The sequence below is a fragment of the Rhinopithecus bieti genome, unplaced genomic scaffold (assembly GCF_001698545.2).
Source record: "Rhinopithecus bieti isolate Rb0 unplaced genomic scaffold, ASM169854v2 scaffold_9581, whole genome shotgun sequence".
In the NCBI taxonomy this organism is placed as follows: domain Eukaryota; kingdom Metazoa; phylum Chordata; class Mammalia; order Primates; family Cercopithecidae; genus Rhinopithecus; species Rhinopithecus bieti.
The window spans coordinates 742,836-753,041 of record NW_016806413.1 but is presented as its reverse complement, the minus strand read 5'-3'; the positions used below and the strand labels follow the sequence as shown (position 1 = coordinate 753,041).

Genomic DNA, 10,206 nt, shown 5'->3' with positions numbered 1-10,206 from the left:
AAGATTTTTTTTCTTTCTTTCTTTTTTTTTTTGAGATGGAGTCTTGCTGTGTCACCTAGGCTGCAGTGCAGTTGCATGGTCTTGGCTCACTGCACCCTCTACCTCCCTGGTTCAGGTGATTGTCCTGCCTCAGCCTCCTGAGTAGCTGGGACTACAGGTGCACGCCACCATGAATGGCTAATTTTTGTATTTTTATTAGAGACGGGGTTTCACCATGCTGGCCAGGCTAGTCTTGAACTCCTGACCTTGTGATCTGCCCGCCTCGGCCTCCCAAAGTGAGCCACCACACATGGCTCCAGCCAATGTTTTGCTGTATAACTCCCCATACTTCCAAACTGCCACCTCCTGAATACTTTGTAGCAAAACCCAAACATCATATGATTCATCTCTAAATATTTCAATTGTATGACTAAAATGTGAGATTCAGTTTCTAAAACAACACCATCATCTCTACCCACCCCGAGCAAAATAGCCAATAATCTTTTCTCTTTTTTTTTTCTAAAATTTTACTGATTCATAATAGATATACATTTTTGGGGGGGACTTGTGATATTTTGATATATTCATATAATGTGTAATTGTAATAATCAAATCCATGTAATTGGGATATCTGTCACCTTAAACATTTATATTTTCTTTATACTGGAAACATTTGAATTTTCCTTTACTAGCTATTTTGAAATATACAATAGATTATTGTTTACTATAGTCACTCTACTGATTTACTGAACACCAGGTCTTCTTTCTTCTACCTAACAATATATTTGCAACTGTTAATCAACTACTCTTAATCCCACCCACCACCCCCTTACCCTTCCTGACCTCTGGTAACCACCAATCTACTCTACCTTCATGGGATCTGCTTTCTTATCTCCTACATGTGAGTGAGAACCTGCGATATTTGTCTTTCTGTGCTTGGCTTATTTCACTTAACATAATGACCTCCAGTTCCATCCATGTTGCTGCAAATGACAGGATTTCATTCTTTTTTATGGCTGAATAGTAATTCCATTGTGTAAATATACCACATTTTCTGCATTTATCTGTTGATGGACACTCAGGTTAATTCCTTATTTTGGCATTGTGAGTAGTGCTGCAGTAACATGGAAATGCAGATATTGCTCTGATATGTTGATTCTTTTGAATATTTTGATTCTTTTGAATATATACCCAGGAGTGGGATTGCTGGATCATATGGTAGCTCTATTTCGTTTTTTGAGGAACCTACGTACTGTTTTCCATAGTGGCTGTACTAATTTACTTTCCTACCAATAGTGTATGAGGGTTCCCCTTTCTCCATATCCTCACCAGTATCTGTTATTCCCTATCTTTTTGATGAAAGTCCTTTTAAATTGGGGTGAGATGATATCTCATTGTGATTTTCCTTGCGTTTTTCTTATGATTAGTGATGTTTAGCATTTTTAAATATTCTTGTTGGCCTTTTGTATATCTTCCTTTTAGAAATGTCTATTCAAATAATTTGCCTCTTTTAAATCATGTTTCCCCCTGTTGAACTGTTTGAGTTCCTTTTATATCCTGGTTATTAACCCCCTACCAGGTGGATAGTTGGCAAATATTTTCTTCCAGTCTGTGAGTTGTCTCTTCACTCCATTGTTTCCTTTGCTGTACAGCTTTTGCTTGATGTAATTTCATTTGTCTATTTTTGCTTTTGTTGCCTATACTTTTGAAGTTTTAGTAAAAAAAAAAAAAAAAATCATTGCCCAGACAAATGTCCTGGAGCATTTTCCCAGTGTTTTCTTCCAGATGTTTCATAGTTTCAGGTTCTTAGATTTAAGTCCTTAATCCATTTTGATTTGATTTTTGTATATGGTGAGAGATAGGAGTCTAGTTTCATTCTTCTGCATGTGATTTTCCCAGCAACTTTCCCCAATATATATTCTTGGAGCCTGTCAAAAATGAATTGGCTGTAAATGTGTTGATTTATTTCTGGGGTCTCTATTCTGTTCCATTGGTCTATGTGTCTGTTTTTATGTCAGTACCATGCTGCCTTGGTTACTATAGCTTTGTGGTATAATTTGAAGTCAGGTAGTGTGATTCCTCCAGCTTTGTTATTTTTGCTTGTGATTGCTTGGCTATTCAAGGTGTTTGGTTCCATACAGATTTTAGGCTTTTTTTGTCCTATTTTTAAATTTTTTTTATTTTTTATTTTTTTGAGATGGAATCTTGCTCTGTTGCCAGGCTGGAGGGCAGTAATGTGATCTCGGCTCACTGCAACCTCCACCTCCTGGGTTCAAGCGATTCTCGTGCCTCAGCCTCCCAAGTAGCTGGGACTATAGGCACCTGCCACCACGCCTATATTTGTATTTTTAGTACAGACAGGGTTTCACCATGTTGGCCAGGATGGTCTCGATCTCCTGACCTTGTGATCCACCCACCTTGGTCTCCTAAAGTCCTGGGATTACAGGCGTGAGCCACCGCGCCTGGCCTTTTTGTCCTATTTCTATGAAGAATGTCATTGGTATTTTGATAGAGATTTCATTGACTCTTTGATTGCTTTAGGTAACGTAGATTTTGTTTTGTTTTGTTTTTTTGGGATGGAGTCTCGCCTTGTCACCCAGGCTGGAGTGCAGTGGCACGATCCTGGCTCACTGCAAGCTCTGCCTCCCAGGTTCACACCATTCTCCTGCCTCAGCCTCCCGAGTAGCTGGGACTACAGGCACCTGCCACCATGCCCGGCTAATTTTTTGTATTTTTAGTAGAGACGGGATTTCACCGTGTTAGCCAGGATGGTCTCGATCTCCTGACCTCATGAGCCACTGCGCCCAGCCGGTAACGTTGATATTTTAGCAATATTAATTCTTGCTTTCCCTCACTTTTATTCTGTGTAAATCTGTATAAGTATTTCCTTATCCAATCAGCCATTCCATGTGTTTTAATGGAAACATTTAGTCCATTTACATTCAATATTATTGGTAGGTGAGGACTTATTACTGCCATTTTGTTACTTGTGGTTAAGTGATTTTCTCTGGTAGGATCTTTTTAATTTGTTGCTTTCTTTTGTGTGTGTATTTATTGTAGGTTTTGCTTTGTGGTTACAAAACCGATAATATATACACTACAGATAAAAAGGAGGCTTACAAAAAAATCTTGTAACAAGTTATTTTAAACAGATGACAACTTACCTTTATTTACAAAGAATAGAAACAAACAAATAAAGGAAAAACTAAAAAACGTCTACACTTTAATTCCACCCCTACACACATTTTGACTTTTTGTTGCCTCAATTTATGTGTTTTTATATGGCCCATCTCTTAGCAGGTTGCCATAGCTGTTACTGTTTTTTATAGATTTATCTTTTAATCTTCACACTGGAGTTATGAGTGGATTGCATACCACAATTACAGTGTTAGAGTGTGCTGAGTTTGTGTATTTACTTTTACCAGTGGGTTTCAATCCTTCAAATGTTTTCTTTTCCTATGTTTGTGTTTTTTTCTTTCAGTTTGAAGAACTCCTTTTAGCATATCTTGGAAGACATATCTGGTGGTGATGAATTTCCTCAGTTTTTGTTTGTCTGGGGCTTTATTTCTTTTTCATGTTTGAAGGATAGCTTTGCTGGGCACAGAATTCTTGGTTGGCAGTTGTCTTTTGTTTTGTTTTCCTTTTTATTGGGCGGGAGGGTGGTGGGGAGATGGGGTCTCACTCTGTCACCCAGGCTGGAATGCAGTGGTGCGATCATAGCTCACTGTAACCTCAAATTCCTGGGCTGAAGTGATCCTCCTGCATCAGCCTTCCAAGTAGTTGGGACTACAGGTGTGTTCTACCATACCCAGATAATTTTTTTATTTTGATTTTGTAGAGACAGGGGTCTCACTATGTTGTCCTGGCTGCTGTTGAACTCCTAGCCTGAAGCAGTCCTCCTGCCTTGGGCTCCCAAAGTGTTGGGATTACAGGTGTGGGCCACCAAGCCTGGCAGTTTTCTTTTCTTTCAGCACTTTGAATAGGTTATCCCACTCCCTCCTTCTGTTGAGAAACCTGTTGCCAGATGAATTGGAGCTCCTTTATATGTTGTTTGTTCTTTTCTCTTGCTGTTTTTGGGGTCCTTTCTTTGTCCTTGACCTTTGGGGGTTTGTTTATTATATGTGTAGTATAATATAGGGTAGTTATATTTGGGTAATTATAAGGTAGTTTTATTTGGGTTTAATCTGTTTAGTGATCTCTGGCCTTCCTGTACCTGGATATTTATATATTTCTCAAGATTTGGGCTGGGCGCAGTGGCTCATGCCTAAAATCCCAGCACTTTGGGAGACTGAGGCAGGTGGATCACTTGAGGTCAGGAGTTTAAGACCAGCCTAGCCAACATGGTGAAACCCTGTCTCTACTAAAAATTCAAAAGTGAGCCGGACATGATGGCACATACCTGTAATCCCAGATACTCAGGAGACTGAGACAGGAGAATCACTTTTAATCCAGGAGGCAGAGGTTGCAGTGAGCCAAGATCAAGCCATTGCACTTCTGCCTGAGCAACAGAGCAAGACTCCATCTAAAAAAAAAAAGATTTGGGAAGTTTTCTGTTATAATTTTTTGAATAAGCTTTCTACTCCTTGCTCTTGCTCTGCTTCATCTTGAACATCAATAATTCTTAGATTTGCTCTTTTGAGGCAATTTTCTATATCTTATAGGTGTTCTTCATTTCTCTTCTTCCTTTTCTTTTTTCTCCTCTGTGTCTTTTCCAGTAGCCTATCTTCAGACTCACTGATTCTTTTCTCTACTTGATCCATTCTGCTGTTGAGAGCCTCTAATGAATTTTTTTGTTCAGCAAATATATTTCTCAGTTCTAGGATTTCTGTTTGATTTTTAAAAATTATGTCAGCCTCCATTAAATTTTTCTGATTAATTTCTGGGTTTTTCTGTGTTATTTTAGAGATCACTGAGTTTCCTTAATACTGCAGTTTTGAATTCTTGATCAAAGAGCTTCCCTATTGCCCTCCTGTTAAGGTCAGTCCCTGGCTCCTTGCTTTGTCTGGTTTGAGGAGGTCATGGTTCCCCACTTACTGTTATTTCTTGTGAATGTACGTCTATTTCGTTGCATTGAAGGATTAGTTTTTTGTTCCAATCTTCTCTTTCTGGCTTGTTTTGGTTTTTTATTGGATATGTTTGCTCAAATTTTTTTCAATATACCTGTTGAATATCTTTTCGTTTTTGCTAGGTCCTTGCTTCCTTTTCAGCACTAGATGGCACCTTAAGCCCAGGTGTGCCTCGGCTCTAGCAAACTTCAGAGCGCTCCCTATCCCTGGTGAGGAAAGTCCCTAAGGGTATATACCTCGCAGTATGGGAAGGCTAGCTGGGAGTTCATGCCCAGGGGACCTGTAGGATCTACCTCCTACAATATGATCCTCCTGACCAGCCTTTCTGGTTTGGTGTCTTCTCTGTCTGTGGTACAGAGGAGAGTGTCTGCTAGTCTCAACCACTGCCCATTTCTGGCTCTCCTCAGGGATATTTCTCCCTTCAGGCACTCATGATGCTTCCTGTGGATTGTGGCAGGAAGGGGTCTCCTGCCAGGGGGCCCAAGATGATGGGAAAGCTGATTGTCCACCTCAGTCTCACTTTTTCCAGTTTAGTCACTGAATTAAGGGAAATTTTTCTACATGTTTGGTGACTGGCAGATTGGGGAAGGGACATAAAGTCTGATTCTCTTACTGTCTGCATGGAGTTTTTTCACTTCTGTGTGGCCTTGGAAACTGTGTCATCCTTATATTTGGGTTCTGGGATATTGCTGGTGATAATCTTGATGTTATATATTGGTTTTTGCTTTTCTGTGAAGGAGAGTGAAGCCAGCTTGCTTGTATTCCCCCATTTTGGTAACATCACTCTATTACCAATAATCTCTTTTTATTATTAGATATCTAGTCAGTGTTTGCACTTCCCTAGTTGTTTTATAACTGTTTTTGCTTTATTTGTTTTGTTTTTTACAATTTGTTTTAACTGGGGCCCAAAGCCCAGAACTTGTATTTCTTTTTTTTTCTCTCTTTCTTTCTTTCTTTTTTTCTTTTTTTAGTCTTGCTCTGTTGTTCAGGCTAGAGTTCAGTAGTGCAATTTTGGCTCACTGCAACCTCTGTGTCCCAGGTTCAAGTGATTCTCCTGCCTCAGCCTCCTGAGTAGCTGGGATTACAGGCACGTGCCACTACGCCTGGCTAGTTTTTTATATTTTTGTTAGAGACGGGTTTCTCCATGTTGGCCAGGCTGGTCTCGAACTCCTGACCTCAGGTGATCTGCCTGCCTCGGCCTCCCAAAGTGTTTGGATTACAGGCATGGGCCACCATGCCCAGCCAGGTGTGCTTGTATTTCTTAAGCCTCTTTTTCTATATGTTCTCCCTTCCTCTGTCTTACATCCTTGCAGTTATTTTGTTGTTGAAGAAACCAGAGTGTTTGTCCTGTAGAATTTCTCACAGTCTGGATTTTACTGAGCACATCTCCTTGTCATTTAATATGTTCTCTCTCTTCTGTTTCCTGTAAATTGGCAGTTAGATCCAGATGCTTGATCAGATTCAGGTTAGATTTTGGGAGAGTAAGACTACATAAGTGTTGTATATATTCGTCAGGAGGTATGTAATGTGTGGATGTTTACCTTTTTTTGTGATGTTAGAAGCTACTGCTTGTCATTGTCTAGGTTCCTTAATTGCAACATGGTGATATTTAAGATCTATTATGCTTTCTTCATTTATTAGCTGTAATACTTACATAAAGAGAAATCCCCCTTTATCATCTATTTGGTTACCCTAAGTATACTTCATATAGAAAAGTCAAGATAAAATTTGATTATTTTCCTTTATTTACCTATTTTCAAAATAATGAATTGTTTCATAGAATCACCAAAAGGTGATAATTTTAAAAGCCTTTTCATTTTAGTATCATTATGAGTATATGAATTTAAATATATTTGATATGTTTTGACACATTGCACATGATCTTTGATGAGTTAGGTGAGTCTTTGTCATACAAACCTAGTAATCTGGGCATCTTCCTTGATTTGTGGTATGGTAGGATGTTTCCAGATCATCTTGTGCATTTCCTGCCCTAGACCTGAAATTAACCATTTCTTCAAGAAGCCCTATTACTTTAGTGAAAATGGCATTTAGAGACCAGAATTTGGTCACTGGGTGTATACCTCACTATTAGGTTGACTTTTGTTACCAGGCTAAGATGTTTGTATTTTTTAAAGATAAAATATACCATGAGTTCATACTGATAATTCTAATTCATATTCAGGATGACAGAGTTTTTACTTAACCTTTTTCATCTTTAAAACATACCGAAGAATCCTTTGTACTTGGAGGTCAGTTTGGCTGTATATAAGATCACTGGTTTACATCTTTCTTTGTGTTTCTAAAATATGCTATACTATTGTTTTTTGGCATAAAGTGGTGCTTTCAGAAAGTGTGGTGAAAATCTGATTCTCTTTACTTAATTAGTGACTTGGTCTTTTTGTTGGAATGCCCAAAGTTTTTTGTTTGTTTTGTTTTCCTTTTCCTTTTTTTCTTTTTCTTTTTTTTTAAGTCTAATTGTTTTACTAGACTGTGTCTTAGTGTTGGCTGTTTTGGATCAGTTTTCCAATATATGTATGTACCTTTAAAAAAAAAAAACTTTGGCTGGGCGCGGTGGCTCATGTCTGTAATCCCAGCACTTTGGGAGGCCGAGACGGGTGGATCACCTGAGGTTAGGAGTTCAAGACTAGCCTGGCCAACATGGTGAAACCCCATCTCTACTAAAAATATGAAAATTAGCCAGGCATGGTAGCGTGCACCTGTAGTTCCAGCTACTCAGGAGGCTGAGGCAGAAGAATCACTTGAACCTGGGAGGCAGAGGTTGCAGTGAGCAGAGATCTCACAAGACTCTGTCTCAAAAAAAAGAAAAAAAAAAGTTGTAAATAGCTTTTTGGTATAGCTTTAAAAAATAGCAGTTTTATTAAGATATAATTTCATACCATAAAATTCACTCTTTAACTGTACAATTCAGGGGTTTTTTAAGTAATCACAGAACTGTGCATCTATCACCACTACGTAATATCAGAACATTTTTGTCACCCCAGAAAGAAACCCTGTACTCCTTAGCAGCCACTCCCCATCTCCCCTTTCTCAGACTCTGGCAAGCACTAATCTGCTGATGTTTGTTTCTGGAGTTGTGTATTCTGAATATTTAACATGAATAGAATCATACAATATGCGGCCTTTTGTGACTGGCCTATTTCATTTAGCCTGATGTAGTTTTTTGTTGTTGTTGGTTTTTAGCCTAGTGTTTTAAAGGTTCATTCATGTTGTAGCATATATCAGTACTTTATTCCTTTTTATGGCTGAATAATATTCATATTTTGTTTATTCATTCATCAGTTGATGGATATTTGAGTTGTTTTCACTTTTGGCTGTTATGATTAATGCTTCTGTGAACTTTGGTGTACAGGTCTTTGCATGGACATATTTTCAACTTGCTTGGGTATATATCTAGAAGAAGTAGAATTGCTGGGTCATGTGGTACTCTGTATTTAACATTCTGAGGAACTGCCAAACTTTGTTTCCAACAGGTCTGCACCATTTTAACCAGCACTGTATATAGCATTGTAATTTCCCCACATCCTTGCCCAATACATGTTTTTGTCTATCTTTATTTTAGTCATCCAAGTGGATGTGAAGTGTTACATCCTTGTGGTTTTGGTTTGTATTATATTGATGCCTAATGATATTGGACATCTTCTCATGTGCTTATTGGCCACTTTTATATCTTTTTTTTGGAGAAATGTCTGTTCAAATATTTTGCCCTTTTAAAATTGTGTTGTCTTTTATTGTTTATTTGAAAGAATTATTTTATATTCTAATATGAGTTTATTGTCAGGTATACAGTTTGCAAATACTTTCTCCCAATCTATGACTTGTCTTTTTAATTTCTTGATGTCCTTTGAAGTGCTCTTTTTTTTTCTTAAGGAAATCTGATTTATTTGTGTTTTCTTTTGTCATTTGTGTTTTTGGTGTCAAACCTAAGAAATTATTGTTTAATCCAAGGTCAGAAAGATTTACTCATATTTTTTTATACAAGTTTAATCATTTTCTCTCTGAGGTTAGGCTTATGATCCATTTTTTGTTAATTTTTGCATATGGTGTGAGGTAGGGGTCTGTATTAGTGTCCTAGGTCTGCTGTAACATTACCATAAACTGAGTGCTTAAAACAACAAATTTATTTTCTTCCAGTTCTGGAGGCTGGAAGTCCAAATTAAGGTGTTGGCAGTTCCTTCTGGAGTGTCTGAGGGAAAATCCATTCTGTGACTCTCCTCCAGCTTCTAGTGGTGGCTGAAAGTCCTTTTCACTCCTTGACTTGTAGATACATCCCTCCAGTCTCTGCTTCCATCCTCATGTGGCCTTTTCCCTCTGTGTGTCTCTATATGTCACCTTCTTTTCCGTCTCTCATAAGGACACCCATCACTGCATTTAGGGCTCACCCTAACTTAAGATGATCTCATCTCAAGATTCCTACCATAATTATATCTGCAAAGGCCCTTATTTCAAATAAGTTCTCATTCTGAGATTCTGGGTCGAGTTATCTTTTGAGGACCACAATTCAACCCACTGTTGGTATCTAACACCATTCTTAGTACTTTTGTTGAAAATCAACCAACCACTGATGTATGGGTTTATTTCTAGACTCTCAATTCTGTTCCACTGATCTGTAGGTCTATTCTGTGTCAATACGATACAGTGTTGACTATGTATATGTCTTTATGTAGTTTAAAGTTATTATTATTATTATTTTTTGAGACGGAATCTCGCTCTGTCGCCCAGGCTGGAGTGCTGTGGTATGATCTCGGCTCACTGCAAGCTCTGCCTCCCGGGTTCACACCATTCTCCTGCCTCAGCCTCCTGAGTAGCTGGGACTACAGGTGCCCGCTACTACACCCGGCTAATTTTTTGTATTTTTAGTAGAGACAGGGTTTCACCATTTTAGCCAGGATGGTCTCGATCTCCTGACCTCATGATCTGCCTCTTCTGATCTCATGATCCGTCCGCCTTGGCCGCCCAAAGTGCTGGGATTACAGGCATGAGCCATCGCACCCTGCCTAAAGTCATCTTGAATTATAGTGTTTAGTGCTGTGTTCGTTTGTTTTTTTCCCTTTGATTTCCTATTTCATATGTTGAATCTTCTTGTGTGTCTTTCATATTTATCTTTTTGTCATATTTATCTTTTTTTTTTTTTTTTTTTTTT

General features: G+C 38.4%; 1 protein-coding gene across 1 annotated transcript in view; it reads left to right on the top strand.

Moving 5' to 3' along the window:
* POLN (DNA polymerase nu) overlaps positions 1-10,206 on the top strand; it is a 171,494-nt gene that overhangs the window by 53,849 nt on the left and 107,439 nt on the right.